Source organism: Bos grunniens, chromosome 22, assembly GCF_055505025.1.
Source record: "Bos grunniens cultivar Pamir isolate PY7600 chromosome 22, Bosgru_T2T1.0, whole genome shotgun sequence".
NCBI lineage: Eukaryota > Metazoa > Chordata > Mammalia > Artiodactyla > Bovidae > Bos > Bos grunniens.
The window spans coordinates 28095800-28120057 of NC_141186.1; the positions used below are offsets into that span (position 1 = coordinate 28095800).

Consider the following 24258-nt stretch of genomic DNA (forward strand, 5'->3'; position numbering starts at 1 on the left):
GTTACCTTGAAATTTAACTTCAAGTGGTGGTGCTACATTTCACATATTAGAAAGTTCATAATTATATACTTCAATTTCTTTCCTCTTTGTCTTTGTGTTATTATTATCATATATTTTTCTTTTACAAACATTATAAACCTCACACCCATTGTGACTGTTTTTGTTTAAACACTTAATTATCATCTAAAGAGGTTTAAATAATAAGAAAATATAGTGTGTATCTACCCATGTAGTTAGCATTTCCAGCTAACTCTTTATTCCTTTTTGTTCATCCATATATCCACTGGGTATCATTTTCCTTCTGCCTAATGGACTTCTTTTAACATTACTTGTAATGCAAGACTAATGGTAGGGAATTATTTCAGCTTTGTATGCCTGAAAAGGCTCCATTGTACTTTCATTTTAAGATATTTTTACTGAATATAGTTATATATTTTGGGTTGATGGGTTTTTTTTTCTTCTTTTCTCTCAGTACTGTATAGATGTTACTCTATTGTTTTTCAAATGTATTATTTTCAATGTGAAATATGCAATTTCCTTATTTTATTTGTAAATGTAATACAGCTTTTTTGTCTGGCTGCTCTTCCAATTTTTCTTTTTAATTCCTACTTTTAAGCAACTTGATTATGATGTGCCTTGGTGTGATGTTCTCCATGTTCCTTGCATTGGGAGTTGGTTGAATTTCTTAGATCCATGGTTTTATCATTTTTAACAAGTTTGGGAACTTTTAGCCATTCATATATTTTTTCTATCCCTCTTCTTTTTTTGTGGACTCCAATTACATGTATATTAGGCTGCTTAAATTTGTCCCACAGCTTAATAATGTTCTATTCATTTTTAAAAAATCACCTTTCTTTGTGTATTTCATTTTAGATACTTTTGTATTGCTGAATCTTCAAGTACATTTACATTTTCCCTAGCATGGTGAATTATCCACTAATATCATTCAGTGTATTTTTCCTCTCAGATATTACAGTCTTCACATCTAGAAGTTAGATTTGAGTTTTTGAATCTTCCATGTATTACCTAACTTTTCAAATGTAAGGAATACAGTTATACTAGCTCTTTTTATATTTTTGTCTTCTAACCCCAACATCTATGTCAGTTCTGGTTCAATTTTGGTCATTTGATTTTTCACCTCATTATTGTCTTATTTTTAACATCTTTGCATTCCTGGTAATTTTTTTTTTAATGTCAGGTATTGTTAATTTTATCTTGTGGGATATTGGCTGTTTTATATTTCTATAAATATTATTAAGCTTTCTTTTTATATACAGTTCAGTTATTTGGAAATCATTTAATTTTTTTTTCCAGTTTCCTTTCTTTAAGACTTTTTAAGCAGAACCAGACCAGTGTTTAATCAGGGCTAATTTTACCCACTAGGCAAGGCTCCTTTGGTTACTATACCCACTGCCCTGTGAATTTTGAGTTTTTTCCATGTGGCTGGAGAGAATAGGCTATTATTGGCCCTGCCTGGGTTCAGTGCCCTGTAAAGGTGCTATACACCTTTCCGGTGACCTTTGTGGGGCTTCTGGTAGTTTCCTCGCACATCACATAAATTAGTCCTCTACTGAATATTTGAGAGACAGTCCCTCCAGTTCTCTGATTACCTTCTATGTAGACCCTCCTTGTTGGTACTCTGCCAACTCTAGCAGCTCTACTCTCTCCAGACTCTCAGCTCTGTCTCTTCATCTGGGGAGTCCACCAGGTGCTGCATCAATTCTTCCTTGTATTGTGGCCTGGAAACTCTCAAGTCAGTATGCTGGGTCAATTGTAAAGCTCACTTTATTTTTTTAATATCTTTCTGAAATTACTTTCCTTCATTGCCTCATGTCCAATGTTTTGAAAAACATTGGTTCATATATATATTTGGTTTTTCCATTATTCCAGGTGAGAAGTCCCAGTTACTTCACATCAGTTGGATACAGAAGTCTCCCTTAATCCATTTTTGATTAACTAAAACATGCCCTGATTTCTTGTGGCAGACCATAGGAACATTTGTGCACTCTTCATGAACAGAAAGATTTGCCAAAAGCTGTCCACATAAATTTCCCTTAACGTACAAATGGCAATGTAATCTGTCACTGACTGAGACACCCACATGTATTTAATATTTGATGTTGCGTTGAAAAAGAAATAGATAATCAAAAACATAATAAGCACAAAGTCTTCCTGTTTATCCTCTGTAGTATTTTGTCATCCTGGGGATGGTTTAAATATTCTGTCCCTCCATGCATGCCCAACCTCCTGATCCATGCCTGTAGATCTCCTACAGGCCACCGCCCTTGAAATTTTACAAGCAAGTTTGTTGACAGAAAATCACTATCCTACTCTACCCAGATGGTAATGTTCATTTGAGGCCACTGAATACCAGGACTTCCTCCAATTTATCACAATTAAACACCTGTGCTAAATAAGTTGCATAGCTCCACTGTGGATTTAAAGCCACGAAATTGTAACCGTCAAAATCTCTTTTTCATTTAATGGGATAAATAGTGTGAGGGCCCTCCAGATGTTGTTTAAAGATAATGCATGATGTTTTGAGCAGGGAATTCCTCTAGAGGCTTTTCAGACTTTGGTTAATCTTTCTCTTCCATCCTCTGTGTTGCTTCTCTGATGGGATGACTCTATGCTTAAATGTCGAGATTCTGCCTCCCTACTTATCACATTCTTATTTTTATTTTGTGGCAAACCTCCCTTATATTGCTCCAGGAAAGGCATAAAAATTACTTATGATATTAAATGAGGATTAAGAACATGGGCTTGGATATCTGAGAAGGCCAGATTGAAGTTCCAGCCATTTCCCTTACCAGCTGTGTGACCCTGGGTCTGTTATTAAAGATTTATGGCCCACAGTTTCCATCCACTCCCCTTTTAAAAAAGAAATAGCACAAGAAATTTTGTATAGACAAGATAATGAATGTAAAAAGGGTTGAGTACAATACCTTCCAACAGGAAATGCTCAGTAAAGGTGACATTTTGATACTCAATACGTTGGTAGTGATAGTAGGTATCAAATTGTCACCACCCTTTATAATAATTCTCGGTGCAAAGGTTACTTTCAGAGTCTGATGGGCTATCCATTGTTAAATACCTGATACATTACCTCACTATTCTCAGCCAGATGTCTCAAACTGATGGTCCACAGGAAAGCAGCATGAAGTTTTTAAACATTAAAAACAAAATTAAGGAAAAAGTGATTTCCTATTGAATCCAGAGTTCAGTAAAAAGTCATACACCTGTCTTAAATGTTTGGAATGTCTTTTAGGTGTAGACTCAGGATTCCATGTGTTTTAACAGGAGGCAGCTATGAACTAGCTATCATGTTCAGTAGCGCAATGCTTGCCAATTTACCAGGACCCATCTATCTTATTTGCCTTCCCCACACCAGATTGAGAGGCACCCTCATCCAGCACAGGAACTCTTCATTATCCTTCCTGTCCTCTGCTTTATCTGTGACCCTGCATGAGGCTGCTTGATCTCCATAAATGAGATGCACTAAAGTTTACAAGGTATTTAGAATAGAAACTAATATAAAGAGCAGCATTTCTGTAAATGGTCTTTGTCCTGAAACATAATAAAATGATTTGGGGAGGAGTTCTGGCCATTCTGCCTTTTGGTGTTTGAGCTGAGACTGCAAGTAGTCACCAAACATGAATTCTGCTTTGCTTCTCTAGCATAAAACTAATATGAGCTGGGTTCATTGCTGAACAAAATAAAAATTCCAAGTATCCCTCTCAGTTTGGCATGATAATGTGAATAAATGAAAGATATATATGTAGCTCTTGATTAACATCATTAAAGAAAGAGGCATGCCCCTCTCCTGCCCTTACTTGTCCTCTTGGGGCCAAACTGTGGGTATGATGACTGAAGTTGGAGTAGCCATTTTGTAATGAAGTAGAAGGCAAGAGTTGTGGATGATGAAACAACAAATTAAAAGGCACCTGGATTCCTGGTACTCTTTGTGCCAACTTACCTGTCCTGGACTACCTACATTTTTATTAGAGAAATATATATTTCAGTAATGTTTACGCCACCATTATTTGGGAATTTCTGACACTTAAAGATGAAATTAATAAAACTGATACTATTATATATTGATATGACACATTTAATATCAACTATTATGTTGATAATACATTTCCTATATAATTTATAGAAATAGGCATCTCTGACATTCACATTAATTAATGATCTGCATTAATTATGTTTTCCATGTGACTTTTCTTCATTTAAATAGTTCACACACTTTAAAAAATTATTTATCATCTCTTCTCACTAATTCTACTTTATGTATATTAAATTCTGTTGTACTTTAGTATTGTATATGTATTGTATTTTTGTAACAGATTTGTTGAGATATAATCCACATGTCATAGAATTTACTCACTTAACATGTATAATTCAGCTTTAATATGCTCACAACCTTGTGCAACCATCACCAGTATCAGTAGTACTGTCACTTCCACTTGCTTTCCATTGGTTCAAGCAAGTCATATAACCTTGAGAAGGAAAGCCTCCTGTAGAGAGGCGTCTCATACCGGAAGGCAAATGCTATGAAGAAGAATGCAATCTAACATACATATTATTCCCACTAGGTAGATATTAGGGGTCATGGTGATGAGAGTATATGTGGTAGAGAAGTTGAGATTTGAGTAGGTGTTATATTGAGTTGGATTTGCTGATAAAAGGAAATGGCCTTTAAGAAAAAAATGTCCTTGTAATTTGAAGTACAATGAAGAAAATAAACAAATAAAAGTATTGAATAACAGTAAGAAAAGTATTGAAGAAATACTTTTGAATAAAAAATAAGAAAAGCATTCTTACAAGAGAGGAATTTTTTTTTTTTAATTGAGAGTGTTAAATTAGGATGTAATGTAAGGCCAGCTGTAGCAGAGTCTTGACTGAAAAGTTACAGTTGATTTAAAAAACCAACTATAAAAATAGTAATTAAAATATGAAAATAGCTTTCTTATGTAATAGGTACTGTTTTGTGTATTTTATATGCTATATCTCCTTTGATCTTCACAATAACCAGATGCAATAGGTCCAGATAATATCTTTTTTTTTAACCATGTTACAAAACAATTCACTTTATTTTATTGCAGTACTTGTCCATATCCACGAGTCACAGACTGTAACCAGAAAAATCCTAACAGTTACAGGTTATAAATATGGTTTTGCAAAAGAGGAACTAAGTAAGATGCTTCTTAATATTAAAGCAAACCCTCCAAACGACTGGAACCAGATGAGCTAACTGAAACTCAGAGAGGCAAATGTCATTCAATATGAAATTTCCTATTGCTTCCAATCAAGAATCATAATTCATACTGAATAGAAAAAGTCTAAAATAACATACACCATAATTTTAACAGTGAAATTATGTGTTGGGTAAAGTTTCAGGGAAATTTCCATTTATTTGTATCTTCTTTAATTTTTTTTTCAGCAATGTTTTTTCCTTAGTTTCCAGTATACAAATCTTGCACCTCTTTGGTTAAATTTATTCTCAATTATTTTATTTTTTCTGATGCTATCGTAATGGATTTTCTTAACTTCCTTTTCTGTATATTGTCACCATGCTTATTGAACTTATATGCGGAGTACATCATGAGAAATGCTGGGCTGGAAGAAGCACAAGCTGGAATCAAGATTGCTGGGAGAAATATCAATAACCTCAGATATGCAGATGATACTACCCTTATGGCAGAAAGTGGAGAATAACTAAAGAGCCTCTTGATGAAAGTGAAAGAGAAGAGTGAAAAAGTTGGCTTAAAGCTCAACATTCAGAAAACGAAGATAATGGCATCCTGTCCCATCACTTCATGGCAAATAGATGGGGAAATAGTGGAAACAGTGGCAGACTTTTTTTGGATGGGGGCTCCAAAATCACTGCAGATGGTGACTGCAACCATGAAATTAAAAGACGCTTACTCCTTGGAAGAAAACTTATGACCAACCTAGACAGCATATTCAAAAGCAGAGATATTACTTTGCCAACAAAGGTCAGTCTAGTCAAGGATATGGTTTTTCCAATGGTCATGTATGGATGTGAGAGTTGGACTATAAAGAAAGCTGAGTGCCGAAGAATTGATACTTTTGAACTGTGGTGTTGGAGAAGACTCTTGAGAGTCCCTTGGACTGCAAGTAGATCCAACCAGTCCATCTTAAAGGAAATCAGTCCTGAATATTCATTGGAAGGACTGATGTTGAAGCTGAAACTCCAATACTTTGGCTACCTGATGCGAAGAGCTGACTTATTTGAAAAGACCCTGATGCTGGGGAAGATTGAAGGCGGGAGGAGAAGGGGGCGACAGAGGATGAGATGGCTGGATGGCATCACGGACTCAATGGACCTGAGTTTGTGTAAACTCCAGGAGTTGGTGATGGACAGGGAGGCCTGAAGTGCTGCAGTCCATGGGGTTGCAAAGAGTCAGACACGACTGAACGACTGAACTGAACTGAACTTCATTTTCAGATTATTTATCACTAGTGTGTAGAGATACAAGAGATATTTACATATTGATCTTGCAGCCTTGAACTTTGCTGAATTTATTATCTTTAATAGGCTTGTGTGTGTGTGTGTGAATTCTTTAGGATTTTCTCTACACAGAATCGTGTAAGTTGTGAAAACAGATGGTTTAACTTCTTTGCCTGGTGGCTCAGCTGATAAAGAATCCTCCTGCAATGCGGGAGACCTGGGTTCTATCCCTGGGTTGGGAAGCTCCCCTGGAGAAGGGAAAGGCTACCCACTCCAGTATTCTGGCCTGAAGAATTCAATGAACTGTATAGTTCATAGGGTCGCCAAGAGTCAGACACAACTGAGCAACTTTCACTTTTAAATGTGAATGCCTTTTGTCTTAGGCAATTTTACTGCCTAATTGTTCTGGCTGGAACTTCTACTGGAGAGTTAAATACCAGTAGTGAAGTGGGCTTCCCTCTCTGGTCCTTAATCTTAGGGGGAAAGCTTTCAGGCTTTCACTGTTGAAACGACGTATTACTTTTAAACATAGAAAACCACATGATTATTTTAGGCAACTAATAAAAACTGAAAATAGAAAAGTAGAATGAAATCTATTTGAGAAGTTCTTTAATGTATAAAGCTCCCATTGACCTCTTAGTATTCTGTAGGAGAAAATGACAGATTAATATTGAAAGGGAAGCTAGAGTCAGCCACACAGGACTACAAAGAGATAACTAGAGACACCTTTCCTTGGGGAATAAGAAGGACTAAACCATCAGTGGGATAGAATGAGAACATTGAAGACTTGAAATTAGGTACTCCCTAAAAGATGTAATAAGGAGAGAGCTGTCTTCAAAAAGAGAACTAGATATTTCAGACTGCAAGGCCAAGATCAAGATAAAGGAATAGTAGTTACTAGTTGCCACTCACTATAGTTAAAGAATTATGAAAACCAATATGACTGAAGAAACAGCAACTTAGAAGAAACTGCTAGGGTTGAAGGCTTAGGGTTTCTGAGAAAGAAGCACAATTAGGGGAAAACAGCAAGAAGTATGACTTGCCAATCTGATCTATGTTAGTAATGGTCAATAGCTCATTATACTGAAATTGTGGGTTCTGTGTTTATGGCTTCCATTTAGTACATTCTTAATAGATATCAGTCACTGAGCAACGATTTCTATTCATTCTTATAACAGCCATGTGAGAGATACAGTTTTGGTTTCATTATATAGAAAGGGAAATTGAGATTCAGAAAAGTGAAAGTGAAAGTTGCTCAGTTGTGTCTGACTCTTTGTGACCCCATGGACGATAAAGCCCATGGAATTCTCCAGGCCAGAAAACTGGAATGGGTAGCCTTTTCCTTCTCCAGGGGAGCTTCCCAACCCAGGGATCAAACCCCGGTCTCCCGCATTGCAGGTGGATTCTTTACCAGCTGAGTCACCAGGGACAGATTCAAAAAATTTCTGTCCTTTTTTCTAGCTACACAGTGAGTAGATATTAGAAATAGGATTGGAGTCTAGAGTTTTTGTTAAATGTTGTAATTTTCATAGATGATACAAAATATTTTTTAGTATAGGTACCTATATTCATACCATATGGTCAGTTTAGGTGAGGTGATGCTAAGGTAACAAAGAGGCCCCAAGCTTCAGTGATTTAAAACAATATTCCATATCCTCTTCACTATGCAACACAGAATAACAGATTATGTGTCTTCTATGCCAAAATTTCGGTAGTCCATGATTCTACCATTTCTCCATTTCCCTCTTGCTATCCCTTTAATTTTTTACAAATTAATGTGTCTGTGTGAGCGGTACAAACAGTTTTTGAGCATGAAAGAATGTAAAGTGAAAATCAGCATCTCCATTTTAGACTGACATTTTGAATAAGGAAAGTTGTATGTGAGGGCATTTTAAGCTCCTTAAAGAAAAAAATCATATCAAATTCAAGATATAGCAATAGCAGTGGTTCCTGTCATTTTGAATTGTTTAGTTTCAATATAAAGCATCCAAATCTAAAAATACATCTTGACTACATAAAATTTTTCAGGAGAGTTTTTATTAAAGTTTTTTATTAAAGGGCAGAAGTTCAGCTTAATCTTAAGCAGAATGAAGGATTACAATCCATTAAAGTGTCTGAAAAGATATTGAATTTGGTTTTGACACATGGGAAAAGTAGATTTTAGCTTTGTGTGTGTGTATGTAAGAGGCCACTGAAAATAAAAGAATTAAAATTGTCACACTGTGTGCGTAATGACCCATCATATTTATGAAGTTATTGCAGTGATAAATTTGTAGTTTTCACTGATGCCAGGACTAGTAATGTGTAATGCATTTAACAAATAAACTTCCATACAGAAAATATCATTGACCTTTGAATCTCAAAAGACAAAGATTTACAAGGACCATCATCCCCAAATAAACTATTTGATTGATGTTCGTGTGTTTTCTTGTAGCAGCAACAGAAATGCAACAAACTGCCATTCCACAATGAGAATAAAAGAGGAGAAATACCTTCCCAAGTGTGAGATAGACCAATTTGCATTGAAAATTGATAATTATATAATCTGATTTCTCCTGATTCTTATTTTAAAGCATTTATTTTTGTTCTATAATTGAAAGCGTTAAAATAGCATATGATCATGGTGAAATGGTTCTTTAAAATAGTAGAATTTCAGGAACATAGATTAGTTTTATTTTAATCATAAATTCAACTGGGATGTGAGGGCTGCTTCCTGTTGTGCTACCCTGCTGCCTTCAATGTGAAACATCTAGAAAGAAAAATCTGTATTTGCTTTCTTTCCTAGCTGGCCACAACTCACCCTGTTGCAATCTGTCCTCTTAGTTCACCTTAAAATTATATAATTGCATTTATTTATTCATTTCTTATTTTTTGGTCATTCATTGATTACTATTAAGCATTTGCTTGTGTGTATCAGGCAGTGTCCTCATCCGTGGGAAAGTAAGGCTACCACCCATATGGTCCCTGGCCCTTAGACTTTCTATCTGCCAGAGGGTGAGATAGAGGAAAAATACCAATAAATAAATGCATGACGAGAATAAATCCAGAGAATATAAATTCTATAAAGAAAGTAATGTAAGGTGGTATGATAAAGTAGCTGAGTAACAATGGGTGCATACAATAAATTAGGAACTTGAAGAAGTCTCTTTGAAAATATGATATTATGTTGAGAGGCAAATGATGAGAAAAAGTGAACTCAGAAGAGAATTACATACAAATTGCAGAGTAAAAACAAGACCCAGAGTTGGGCACAAGCTGGGCTTATTCAGGAAACTAAAAAGTTCCTTCTGCACTGGCCAACTTTGTTCTCTCTGTATGCTTCTTCTACCTCTCTCTGATACTGCAAGGAGGTGATAAAAGTGGATAAGAGCACAAGTTCTGGAGGCTGGTGAGCTGTGATTGAATCTGTATTCTTCTACTTCCTCCTTTGCGAGCCTCTGTTTTCTCACCTGTAACGCGTAGGACTGTCTTGTCAGAGTTCTTACAGGAAACAAATGACATATCCAAATAAGGTTAATTTGAGGAGGTTTATTTGCAAAGGGGTAAATTACAAAGGCATATGTGGGGTATAAAGGAAATAGGAGATTCCATTCCAGAACTCTTGATACATAGCAGCCAGTTTATTCCTGCCTCTAGACCACAAGGGACAAGAGAGAGAGAGATTACGAGAACTCGAAGAGAGAGAGAGCACAAAGTCCTTTGAGAACGACAGTGACCCTAACTGAGACTGAATGGTTTATCATAAGATACTGAATATAGTTTTCTGTGTTTTACAATAAGACCTTATTATTTATCCATTCTATATATAACAGTTTGTATTTGCTAAGCCCAACCTCCCACTCCAGCCCTCTCCCAGAACCCTCCCCCTTGGCAACCACCAGTCAGTTCTCTATGTCTGTGATCCTGTTTCTGCTTCGAAGATAGGTTTATTTGTGTCATATCTTAGATTCCACATGTAAGTGATATCGTATGGCATTAGTCTTTCCCTGTCTGACTTACGTCACTTAGTGTGATAATCTCTGGTTGCATCCATGTTGCTGCAACTGGCATCATTTCATTCGTTTTATGGCTGAGTAATAGTCCATTGCATACATGTACCACATCTTCTTTATCTATTCATCTCTCAATGGACATTTAGGTCATTTCCATGTCTTGGCTGTTGTGAATACTACTACTGTAATATGAATATTGGGGTGTGTGTATCTTTTTGATTGTAGTTTTTTCTGGATATATGCCCAGGAGTGAAACTTCTGGATCATATTGTAGTCCTCTTTTTAGTTTTCTGAGGAACACCCATACTGTTTGCCACAGTGGCTGCACCAACTAACATTTCCACCATCAGTGTAGGAGGGTTCCTTTTTCTTCACACCCTCTCCAGCATTTATTATTTGTAGACTTTTTGGTGACGGCCATTCGGACTGTTTTGAGGTGATATCTCATTGTAGTTTTGATTTTCACTGTTGAGCATCTTTTCGTGTCCCTATTGGCCATCTGTATTTCTTATTTGGAGAAATGTCTATGTAGGTCTTCGCTCAGTTTTGAATTGGTTTTTTTGTTTTTATTGTTGAGTTGTATGAGCTGTTTGTATATTTTGGAAATTAAGCCCTTGTCAATCATATCATTTGCAGATATTTTCTTTCATTCTGCATTATTTTTTTCTCCAAAAATATATGCCAATTTGTAATGAGAAAAATAAGAGATGCTATCAAGAGGGGAATGCGTTAATGGATTCAGGAAGCAGTGCAGGAAGGTGACAAAGGAAAGACAGTGAGAGACTCGGGGTGTCCAGCAGGTAGAGCCTCATCTTTCCCCCCACCTTCATTGCCTTTGCTCAGGCTCCCCTCCCTGAGAGATACAGGCTCAACTTTGGACCTCAGGGGCTTGCTTGGATAATGGAACATACCCAGGCTTATGTGATCCTCCAACCTTCCTGAAGTCACTGAGTCACTGTTAATGCCAGCATCCCTTGAACACATGTGTATAGACAGAGCGTCTCAAATTTTAAGATAGAAGAGACTACTTTTAGAAGCTTATTGAAGACTCAGACATTCTACTCCAGCCCAGCAGTATATGTGGAAAGAAACATTGATATCTGCATTTTTAAAGCCCTTCCAGATGATCATTTTGCTGGTGGTTAGTTAACCACCTAATAACAATCACGGGACAGTTATGGTATAAATGTACCTTTTTGGGTGTCAATCTCATGCTTTTTCCTCCAATGGAAAGATAAGTGGTTACCTGCAGAGGCTCAGGGCATGCTATATGACCTAGGGGCAGAGATATGTGAAGGCGGGCGGGCTGGATTTTGATAGGTAACAAAGCTAGGAATGGCTGGCAAGTGAAACGAATGATCCTGAACTTATCTTGAGAGCAGAGATGGACATGGTGCTCTTGGGGAACTTGAGCATTCTGTGGGTGTCAGGACTGGAAGCGTAGGTGAAGGCCAGATTGTCCTTTTCCTATAGGAAGTAGCAGATCACTGAAGATTTTAGAACAAGAAAGTAAAAAGACATTTTATGTGCATTCTAACAAGGCAGTGAGCATGCAGACCAATGGGGCCAGACTTAGAGCCCAAAAGACCTGGGTTTGGGCCCAACTCTGCCTGGGCTTCCCTGGTGGCTCAGCCGGTAAAGAATCTGCTGTAATGTGGGAGACCTGGGTTCCATCCCTGAGTTGGGAAGATCCCCCTGGAGAAGGGAACAGCTACCCACTCCACTATTCTGGCCTGGAGAATTCCATGGACTGTATAGCCCACGGGGTCGCAAAGAGTCAGACACGACTGAGTGACTTTCACTTCGCTTCTGCCTGTTAATGGTAAGTGATTAGGGGACAACTTAAAAACCTTTCACAGTTTCAGTTTCCTTTTCTCTAAAGTGAGCTTAATACAAATTTGTAGAGTCAACATAAAAGGCCTGTATTTTCGTATACATTTACACTCAGGTATCCAGTAAATGACCCTTAAAGGAGCTTAGTGTCAGAATGGGGAAACACAGGTAAAGATGAAAAGACTGCCTTCAGGGAAAGTGAAAAAACAGAGACTGTAACCACGCTGCAGTACTCTTTGTGATCTTCCCTTTCTGTACTGATGGCATCTTCTCCCAAAGTCAGCAAAGCTCTTAGATGACAGCAGCTCTGTGGAAGCAACCGATCACTGCACTGCAGTAGCGTTTCTCAAAGTGGGGTTTTCCAACCCTGCTGACTCTTGACCAGCAGTCAACTGTCACACATGGTACATGTATTTTGGGGCGATTCCAGTAAACACACTTTTCATATGAATTTCACAAATAATGAGATGTAAGGTTTGTTGTGTTAGTTATAGAATTCTCATTACATTTTAGGGTTTTATATGTTTGACCCAGACTGATGGTCAGTTCATCTCGGCTAATGTGAAATTAACTGTGAAATTTGCATTTTTATTCCTATTGAATATGTTATACTTTTTCAAAATTGTTCAAGTCACAAAAAAAGGAGTTCATTGGGGCATAAAAGTGGTGATTAAATTGGAACATAAACACTACATACATCTCAGAAAGCATCACAACCATAAAGAGTGATGAGACTCTAGTACAAATCTATAATATGAATAGGTATTGTTTTAGGAAAAATGAATCTTAAGTGACAATTTCATGAATATCCTAAATATTGTATGTACTTAAACTAGCAAAATATAGAAAATTTCCATATAAAACTTTATTCAATATTGGAATAAACCCATAGTACTATTCATATTATGCTTTTTTTTTTTAAGTGACCTCGACCTCTCTGTTTTTCCTAAACAAGCTCAAAATAATACTTTCTGAAGCAAAGTTGATGACTTCTGCTGTCAGTGGTGGAAAAAAAAGACCAGAACTACAGAGGCATCTTTCAAGGTTGCATTCATCTTGCCAAAACACAGGTACAAGTCACACCAGTGCCAAGAAGCTAATAACAACAGCTGCCACGTTAATGACAAATAGTGTGATCACAGGCAAAGCAGAATGAGGTATTGGCAAAATTCCTTATCAAATAACACTGATGGATGTTGCAAAATATCAATGGGATACGTTGTGGAAGAGCAATTACACTCTTGTGCGTCTACTGGTAGATATTTCACTGTAGACTTGGGTGATGCCATTGATGGAGAGAGTATGAATTAGCTGCTCTTGGCATAAATGCAGTACATAAAGGAAGAAGAAGTGCTTGACATGCTTTATTCTGTTTATCCAGGATATAGGAAAAGGGAGGTGTCTGTTGTTTTACAATTCTTTTTCATGATCTGTGAGCCAGACTAGAAAATGTGCATTGAAATCAGTCCCACTGGACTCCAACAACCCATACGTAGCATGGATGGAGTTTGCTTTGCAAAGAAAAGGATTCTCACCTTAGTGCCAACAAGAAGACATATTATTAGCAAAGAAAATTTGGTGGTCAACAATTCTACTTTGATTCAAATTAAACAAAAAAAAAGTGCAAGTGGTGACATAGATTGAGAAAATGAATGTAAGATTCTGCTTTTCTACCCTGAAGTATGTTGCCTTTCAAGATAAAGTTGTTCAGAAAACAAGTTTGAAATGAAAGAGAAAGAAAAAGAAAAACAAAACAAAACAAAAACCTTCAAAATTGGGAATGGAATATGCCAAGACTATACATTGTCACCTTGCTTATTTAATTGTATGCAGAGTATATCATATGAAATGCTAGGCTGTATAATCACAAACTGGAATCAAGATTGCTGGGAGAAATATCAACAACTTCAGATATGCAGATGATACCACTCTAATGGCAGAAAGCGAAGAAGAACTAAAGAGCCTCTTGATGAGAGTGAAAGAGGAGAGTGAAAAAGCTGGCTTGAATCTCAGCATTCAAAAAACAAAGATCGTGGCCTCAGGTCCCATCACTTCATGGCAAATAGATGAGGGAAAAGTGAAAACAGTTAGATTTTCTTTTCTTGGGCTCCTTAAACACTGCAGGTGGTGAGTGTAGCCATGAAATTAAAAGATGCTCCTTGGCAGGAAAACTCTGACAAGCCTAGACAAATATTAAAAAGCAGAGACATCACTTTACGAAAAAGGTCCATATAGTCAAAGCTATGGTTTTTCCCGTGGTCTGTACAGATGTGAGAGTCAGACCATAAAGAAGGCTGAGTGCTGTAGAATTGATGCTTTTGAACTGTGGTACTCGAGAAGACTGTTGTGAGTCCCAGGACATCAAAGAAGTCAAACCAGTCAACCCTAAAGGAAATCAATCCTGAATATTCATTGGAAGGACTGATGCCAAAGCTGACGCTCCAATACTTTGGCCAACTGATACAAAGGGCCGTCTCATTGGAAATGATCCTGATGCTGAGAAAGATTAAAGGCAAAAGAAGATGGAGGCGATAGAGGAAGAGACAGTTAGATAGCATCACCAACTCAATGGACATGAATTTGAGCAAAGTCTAGGAGATAGTGAAGTAAACAGAAGCCTGACGTGCTGCAGTCCATGAGGTTTTAAAGAGTCAGACACAACTTAGTAACTGAATGACAACAACAACGAAAACCACTCTTTGGGGAAACTACTAATAATAGTTTAGTTCTCTGATTTTACATTATTTGCTCAAATGGCATATCTCAGCAGTATATTCAGTATCAGGAATAGAATGACTCCATCACTTCAGAACTAGAATATCTATATTGTTATATTTTATGTTGAAACTAAGATATTTAAAAAAATTATGGTACTGACTTTTTTAGAATTTTTTATTGAAGTATACTTGATTTACAGTGTATTAGTTTCAGGTGTACAGCAAAGAGATTCAGTTATACATACGTGTATATATGTGTGTGTGTGTGTGTGTACACACACATAGATATATTCCTCTTCAGATTCCTTTATCTTATGTTATTACAAAATATTGAGTATAATTCCCTGTGCCATACAGTATTTCCTTGTTGGTTTTCTATTTAATATAGAGTAGTAAGTATACGTTAATCCCCAACTCCTAAATTATCCCTCTCCCACACTTTCCATCTCAGCAACCATAAGTTTTGTTTTGTTGTATCTGTAACTCTGCCTCTATTTCATAAATAGCATTTTTATCATATTTTGGATTCCATATATACGTGATGCCATATGATATTTATCACCTTTTTTCTATATTCCCTTCACTTAGCGGGATTATCTCCAGGCCCACCCATGTTGCTGCAAATGGCATTATTTCATTCTTTTTATGACTGAGTAATATTCCAGTGTATACAAGTACCACATCTTCTATATCCACTCCTCTGTCGATGGACATTTAGGTTGCCTCCATGTCCTGACTTTTGTGAACAGTGCTGCAATGAACATTAGGGTGCATGCATCTTTTTGGATTATGGTTTTCTCTGGATATGTGCCCAGGAATGTGATTGCTGGATCGTATGATAGCTCTGTTTTTAGTTTTTTTAAGGAACTTGCATGCTGTTCTCCATCATGGCTGTACCAGCTTACATTCCTATCAGGAGTAAGCAGGGTTCCCTTTTCTCCACATCCCCTCCAGCATTTACTGTTTATACTTTTTGATGATGGCCATTCTGACCAATGTGCAATGATGCCTCTTTGATTTGCATTTTTCTAACAAGTAGTGATGCTGAAAATCTTTTCATGTGCCTCTTGGCCATCTGTATGTCTTCTCTGAAAAAATAATGTCTATTTAGATAGATATTCTTGACTTTTGCTAATCCATCAACCAAATAATTAACACTGGGTATTTTAAAGGGTTGTTTGTAATTGGAAGGTGGGGGAAAGAAGGCCCTCAGTATATCTCTGTATGATTTTTATTTGTTAAAATGAGGATACATTAATTTTTAATCTCAGATTTTAAGAACATAAATTTAGTTTTAAAATTATAAATTGATTTCGCTTTACATCAGGAAATTTGGCAAACTATTAAAATTCAAAATAAGAATACCTTTTACTGCTATAATTTTACTCATAAGACTTTATCTCATTTTTTAAAAAAGTTTGTCTCTATGTTTATATAAGTGTGTGTGTCCAAACATGAATGGATATTCACTGTAGTTTGATTTAAACCATTGAAAAGCAGAAAGAATTTAAATGTTCATAAGTATTATAGAGATTTTTATTTTCAATAGGGTGTATTTATACAACACAGTACCAGAAAGTTAGTAAAAAGAATGAGAATGAGATGACTACTCATGACCTAGAAAGAGATCCAACACAGTGTTTAAGGGAAAAAGAAAGTTATAAAAAAGTATATGTAACATGAGCCAATTTTAGTGACTATATAAAGAAGTACAAATATGTGTGTATGTATAAAATAACTTGAAGGATGTATGAAACACATTAAGATTTCTACTCCTCTGGCGAATAAAATTGAGATAACCTGGAAGAAAATGGAGAGTGGGCTAAGAAGGAAAATATTTTTTATATTTTATGTTTCTATACATTTTTATATTAAGTTTAGATAAATCTTCATGCCATACATCATTGTATAAATTATGGGAAAATCCAGTTATCAACACTCCATCACGTAATGCAGTAAGGAGAAAACTTGAACCATTAAGATAGAAAATCAACTGATAAGATGGAAAAACAGTTAAGCAACCACTTTGACGAACAAAAGCTAATGTGGTAGAAAAAGGGAACCATGAAAATAAATGTGGAAGGAGAAGACAGAGAAGAAATCAGAATAATCATTATCATAGTAATGATGATTGTGCTGATCATTATAGTACTAGTAGTAGCAATAAAATTATAGAAACATGGCAACCCATTCCAGTCCTCTTGCCTGGAAAATCCCATGGACGGAGGAGCCTGGTAGGCTGCAGTCCACGGGGTCGCGAAGAGTCAGACACGACTGAGCAACTTCACTTTCACTTTTCACTTTCAGGCATTGGAGAAGGAAATGGCAACCCACTCCAGTGTTCTTGCCTGGAGAATCCCAGGGACGGGGGAGCCTGGCGGGCTGCCGTCTATGGGGTCGCACAGAGTCAGACACGACTGAAGCAACTTAGCAACAACAGCAACAGAATATAGATATGTAACAAGAAAGTTGCATATTTATCTCTTCACTATATTTTGCCACAGTGAACAGTGCTTCTCAATCTTTTGGGCCATTCCAGTTAACTCACTGAATTATCTCAATTATCTTGAGTGACTGTATGGAGTGATGCATATTAAAACAAAATTTAAAAAAAATATTAAAAACAAACCAAACATGTGTTGGGTCGGCCAAAATGTCATTTGGGTATTTTCCTAAGATGTTATGGACAAACCTGAATGAACTTTTTGGGCAACCCAATAGGTATGTATTGTATACAACTTTCTCTCTCTGTCTCTTTTTTTGTGGGCCAAGAGACGGGGCTGGGGGAGTATGAGAATAGTAGCTGGTGCTCTGGACCTGGAGGCTTGTGCATCATGGTGCTCTGCTGGTTACAGGGAGGTGACCCAACTACCTTGCTGAAATTACTCAAGTGAGGAGTGGAGACATTAGTGATTAGTGGGTTCTAGGAAGGAGGATTCTGAGGTCGCATATTCCCAGCCAGAGGTAACAGGCCCTATTTTCTCCTTCCTCCCTCTCCTTCCTCCCACTTTCCCTGCCCTCTCGTCCCATTAGTCTCCTCCCTTGCTGATCCTTTTCCCCTCCACTTCCCTCCTCTTCTCATTTCGCCTTTCTTTTAAAATCAAAGATGACAGATATTTATTAATCATGCTATCTGCCACTCCTGTAATAAATCTCCCATTTGTATTTAAACTGAGAAATAAAACTGTCTTCATGGCCAAGGTCTTATGGTCGAATGTGTGTGGGAACCCCAGTAGTCCGTGCTGACTGATGATCAGGTGTTTGATTTTATTTTTACTTAAAAGTCAGCGGTTAGCATAGTGATATCCTGAAGCCCAGCTCTAGGTATCATATGGCCTGAGAAAGCCAGGGGCACGCAATACAGATCATCATCTATCAAATGCTCACATCTTTCTAGCTCTCAAGTTTCCAAAGCCCGGGCAGTCTCCGAAAGCAGTGTGTTGTTTCCACAGCTGGAAGGATGCTGGTCTGAACCCTTCAAGTGGTGCTTATATATCACCGCCTGTGACCCTGACAAGCTGCCCTCTCACCTTGTTGCACTGCTGTCGATTCCTAGCAGTCTTGGGAAAGTTCATTCTGTTGGGAAAGAGGCTGTGTATCTGTGAGTGCTTTCACATGAATGTTTTCACATGATATACTTTTGGATAGCATTTGAATTGTAAATTTTGCGCTGTTTCCTTTACATCTGAATGAAGAAGAGATTTCTCGTTTCAATCTGGGATCCTGAGTTGATGATACTCATTCATTCACTTGTTTACCCTGCCACCCTCATACAATCATTTATTCATTCATACACCTCCTCACCTACCCAGTGTTTCATCATGAAACAGAATACATTTGCTTGAGCCTATTCCTGGCTGTATGTTAATCAAATTGCTTAGCTTTTCTGTGTCGTCTGCAAAAGTAGAGGTTTTCATTGCACCCACTTCATTGTTTTAAAGAGTAAAGGGGGCCTTGTATACAAAGTATACCTAGAAAGGCTCCTATAATATTTGTGGTGGTGGTGGTGGTTGGCACTTTCCTAATACGTCTTATTTATGCATGTTTGTGAGGTATTGTGTTTTACTCATTCATCCAACAGATTTTTTTTTCTTTTTTTACCGAGATTTTATTTCTTTATTTACTTAATTATTCATTTTTGGCTGTGCTTGGTCTTCGCTGCTGCACGGGCAACTCTCTAGTTGCCGTGCACAGGCTGCTCACTGTAGTGGTTTCTCTCGTTGCAGAGCACAGGCTCTGGGGCCCTGACTTTAATAGTTGTGACGCATGGGCTCGGTAGTTGCAGTTCCCGAGTTGTACAGCACAGGCTGAGTGGTAAGAAGGAATCGACTTTGCAGAGCCATCACAGCAGTGCACATACAGGGCCTAGAATCAGACCACATCAGGCCTTTTTGAGCCACGGAAGAAGCTGAAGGTGCTGGAGCAGAGTGAGTTTGGGAAGAATGACAAGAGATGGACTCAGGAGGAGAGGGAGGCCAAAACGTACAGCCCTCAGGGCCAAACTCATGAGGTGGAATGTGCTTTAACACAGCAGAAGCCAAAGGAGGCTTTTACGCGGGCCACCCCCAGGGTCATTCTTGATGCTGTGTGGATGGCATAGGAGAAAGCAAGGAGCTCTCACTGAGGAGTAAGGAGTTTAGGTCTGAGGATAATCTGCTCCAGAATCTTGCTGGAGGATTGTTAAGAACGCAGTTGCCCACGTGCAAAGAATATAGGTCCCTAAGTTAAGCAGCATCAAAATGTTTGGGAAGAACCCGGGAATCACAAGCAGAACCCTTATGCACATTGAAATCTGAGTGCTACTGCACATTCTTAAAACTGATGGACAGAGGTATGTGAATAGCAACATTAAAAAAAAAGCATCAACAACTTAAAAACTTTCCACTGACATATAACAGTGCTTTTTGTTCATTTGAGTTAGTAAACTTCATACCATCTACCTTAAATAATCTGTTCACTAACTGAAGCGCTTATAACTTTAAGAATATAGAAAGCAGTGGAGGAGGAGATGGGAATAAATATTTCTCACTTATTTTCAATACTTCAAAACATATCCAACTAAAAGGTTATATTAGAAAATAAAAACTCTTTGTATATTTATAAAAACTTGAAATATTTTGCTTTTACCTAAAATTCTACCAACTCAATATGCTAAAGTTGATTATATTATGTGGTCCAAAATGTCATATTTACAACTACATACTTTTTGTTCTAAAACATTAAAAATCATGAGATACCAAAGGATGATTCATAGAGTGCTTAAGAGGACTGTCTTTAGAAACATGGGTTTAAATTAAAACTGTTCCTCTTTATATAGGCAACACACTCCAGTATTCTTGCCTGGAAAACCCCAAGGATAGAGGAGCCTGGCAGGCTAAAGTCCACGGGGTCACAGAGTCAGACACAACTTAGCAACTAAACAACAACTCTTTCTATACACTATTTCTTGAGACCTCAGTTTCTTCATCTGTAAAACAGGAATGTAAAAATCCCATTTACATACAGTTTTTTGAGGATTAAATGAGCTAACCATATAAAAGTCATATAAGATACCTAGTATGTAATAATGTGGATATTAATGCAAAAAACCGTTAATATTATTGCTATTTAGTAATGGTATTTTCAAGGCTTCCCAGGTGACACCATGGTAAAAGAATCCACCCGCCAATGCAAGAAATGCAGAAGGCATGGGTTTGATCCCTGAGTCAGGAAGATCCCCTAAAGGAGGAAATGGCCACTCACTCCAATATTCCTGCCAGGATAATCCCATGGATAGAGGAGCCTGGCAGGCTACAGTCCATGGGGTCACTGAGAATTGGACACAACTTAGCAACTACACAACAGTGACCTTTTGCTTAATAGGCAAAACTATTTCAAACTGTGGAACACAACTGGAAAAAAGGTAAAATCCTGTATTCTTAATTGTCTGGGAAAATGGCAGTGTGGTGAGGTTGCTGGTCACATTAGCATGACACCTTGATTTAAGAGCTGAGATGGATTTCAGATTCCATAGCTCTTCTTTGCCAACAAAATGTTAATAACCATAGAGTCAAGATTCGTTATTAATGCTTCTTGGGGAAAACTCCACATGCAGCAAGAATGTTCATGTCTTTGTTCAGATCAGTTCCTCAACGTTGTGTAACTAAAGACTCACTAGGAATTTAACTTTCTTGCTAAGTGTGATAGATGTTCCAGAACCAAGGAGTCCTCTGGGAGCTACATTTATAGTCACGTGATGACAGGAAGGTCCATTAACTTCCTCTTTGGTTACCTCTCCTTTTCATCTATGCTTGATTTGGCTCAGCTGAAGAGCTGAGATGTTACTGAGACATAAGCCCTTGGAAGAATTGCAGGGCGTTTCAGCTGAGCTCTTTTGATTGCCTGCAGAAGTATTTTTCTTGGATATATATTCTGAGCCTGTTGAGAGATTGACTGTATTCAAAGTGGTTACAGTGACACACAGGTGGACTTTAGAAAGGGTTTCTCAGGACTTTGGAGAAGTCTATGTAGTTATTAAAGAGGTAGTAAGGAGTTTTCCAAAGTCTATCTCAGTATAAGACACAGAGTTATAGAACATAGGTCTCTCATCTTCAATGTTTCAGCAGCTCAAAATACGTCACTTAATTTTGAGTCACTGAAGGCCATAAAGCATTGAGGTGTGTTTGAGTAGGGCTTGTATCTTGTATGTTAAAGCTATACTTCTAAGAATGGTCTGAGCTAACGCTTTCACTTTTTTTATGAATTACCGTGACATATATGAATAATTCATTCATAATACTGAATGTGTAACCACAGAGGCTTCTTCCCCAGTGCGTCTTGGAAAAGCTATTGAAATACTAAAATGAGCGTTAACGGAAGAACATCACCAGGGAAGGGTTGGAGGGAATGATCGTCAGACCATCTCTTGAGGTTGTCTGTCAGCTTTTACAAAATGGGATCCTGCACAAATTCAAGTGTGGTGCTAGAAAGCCCACAAATCTGATGCCAGTTAAAATGCTTCCAAGGTATGTTTGCAGGGAACTATATATATGGCTGGAGAGTATCTTGTCATTTTTCTTTAGGTTATGAGTAAGAAATAGGAAGTCAAAATTTCCCTGCCTTGGCAGTCCTTCCTGAGAATATAGTATTCCTTAATAGAATTCACAAAAAAAAACGCCTTGAAATGAGACACAGATAGCTACCGATGCAGGAATTTTCTATCCCAGTGGTACAGTGGGTTATGAATTTCAGGTATCGCTTTGAGCTGACTGAAGGCTACCAAATAATTCACATAATAGCCAACAGTATGCCTTGCCTGTGTTTCCAGTTATGATGATAGCTAATAAGTATTGAGCTCTTCATGTGCCCCATCTCATTTAACGCATACTACAATTCTGTGAGATAGAGTTTTTTTTATAATTACCTTCCCATTTTACAGATGAGAAAGGTGAGGCTTCAGTAAGCAGGATACTTTACTCAAATCACCCATTAAGTAAAGGTGAGTATCTGGATTTGAACATGTGTCTGCCTGACCGGTGTGCTTTTTCACTGCAGGAGAGCACAAAAATGAAGATGCCAAGAAGGCAGTCAGGACAGGCAGACTTTGTTTTGCTCCCACCCTAATGGGCAGAAGGGATTATATGGGAATCATGAACCCCAGACTTGGCTCCATCATTGCAAACTCACATAAGCTTCTGAACCTCTGTTTTATCATTTATGAACTGAACTTGCTGGGTTTTCCATGACAATGAAATTAATTATCACGTGTGGAAATGATCTGAGATCGTGAGAAGGTACTACAAAAAGTGAGGGCCTCTGGCTGGAGAAAACGGTAGAGGTGGGAACCTTGTCTTCAGGGTACCAGCTGCATTTAACACAACATAGAGAAGTGATGGGTTTAAGGCATACATAATAGAGCATTGAAAGGTTTCCTGGGCTACACATTAGGTCCTTGTTAATTATCTATTTCATATATATTACTCTGTATATGATAACCCTCTTGCTAACCATAAGGTTGTTATCCAAGTCGTCGAGTTTGTTTCTGTTTTGTAAATGAGTTCATTTGTATCAATTTGATTTTTTAACTCTACCCATAAGTGATATCGTAGGCAATTTGTCCTTCTCTGTCTGACTTCCTTCACTTAGTATGATCATCTCCACATCCCTCCATATTGCTAGAAAAGGCATTATTTCACTGAGACATACTTCAATAAGGGATGTATATATTTTTCCTGCTGTTTGACCTACTTAACTCACTACGACACTTTCTAGGTCCATCCATTTTGCTGCACATGGCATCATTTCATTCTTGTTAATGGCTGAGTAATACTCCATGGTGCATATATGTGTACCATATCTTCTTTATCCGTCACTCTGATGGTGGACTTTTTGGTTGCTTCTATTAATATGGCTTGCCTAAAGCAAACAGTGATGCAGTGAAGGTTGGGGTGCGTGTATCATTTTGAACTATGGTTTTTCCCCATGAAATGGCCCAGGAGTGAGACAGCCGGATCATGTGGTAGCTCTATTTTAGGTTTTTTTAGGAACCTCCATACTGTTCTCCATCGAAGCTGTAACCAATTTACATTCTCTAAAACAGCATAGGAGGGTTCGCTTTTCTCCATGCCCTCTTCCGTTCACTGTTTGTAGTCTTTCTGATGATGGTTTTTGTAACTGGTGTGAGGTAGTTTTGACTTGTAGGTAGTTTTGAATTGCAGTTTTGATTTCAGGTCTCTTAATAATTAGCCATATGGAGCATCTTTTCATATGCTTTATATTGAAAAAAAGTGCATTAAATTGACCTATAGAGATTGACTTCTTGAAAGTCTGCCCTGAATTGAATTGTTTTTCAACTACCTACCCCAGAACATTTCTTGAGGGCAAGTGTTCTTTACGGCCGCAGGAATATAAAGTACCCAGAAGCCCGGGTTTTCCAGTTGTTGTTTTGGGAAATGTCCACAAGGCGGCAGCACTTGTCCATGCTCCTTTTGGATTCCAAGAGCCCTGGAGAAAGCCGTGTTACTGGCTTGTAGATTAGAGTGTAATGTGCCAGGGTTTGTGTCCCATTACTTTTTCCCCTTTACCCTGCACCTCCCAGGCAAACCTTAAACCCTGGCAAAACTGCAGTGTTGAGGATGCTGTCCTACTTAGGAACAGCAACTCCGAAGAAGGAGCATGCTGGCGGGAACCCCACCACTGGGAGACTTGGCGGCCAAGTGATTTTTCAGAGCTCTTCCAGACCAGAGGGTCCACCATCCTT

General features: G+C 37.8%; 1 long non-coding RNA gene across 1 annotated transcript in view; it reads left to right on the plus strand.

Moving 5' to 3' along the window:
• LOC147348230 (uncharacterized) overlaps positions 1-17079 on the plus strand; it is a 317007-nt gene extending 299928 nt beyond the window's left edge. Inside the window, exon 10 of the long non-coding RNA XR_015151241.1 lies at positions 13259-17079. This is a non-coding gene — a long non-coding RNA (uncharacterized LOC147348230). The remainder of the gene's footprint in view (positions 1-13258) is intronic.
• Positions 17080-24258: the final 7179 nt, after the last annotated feature.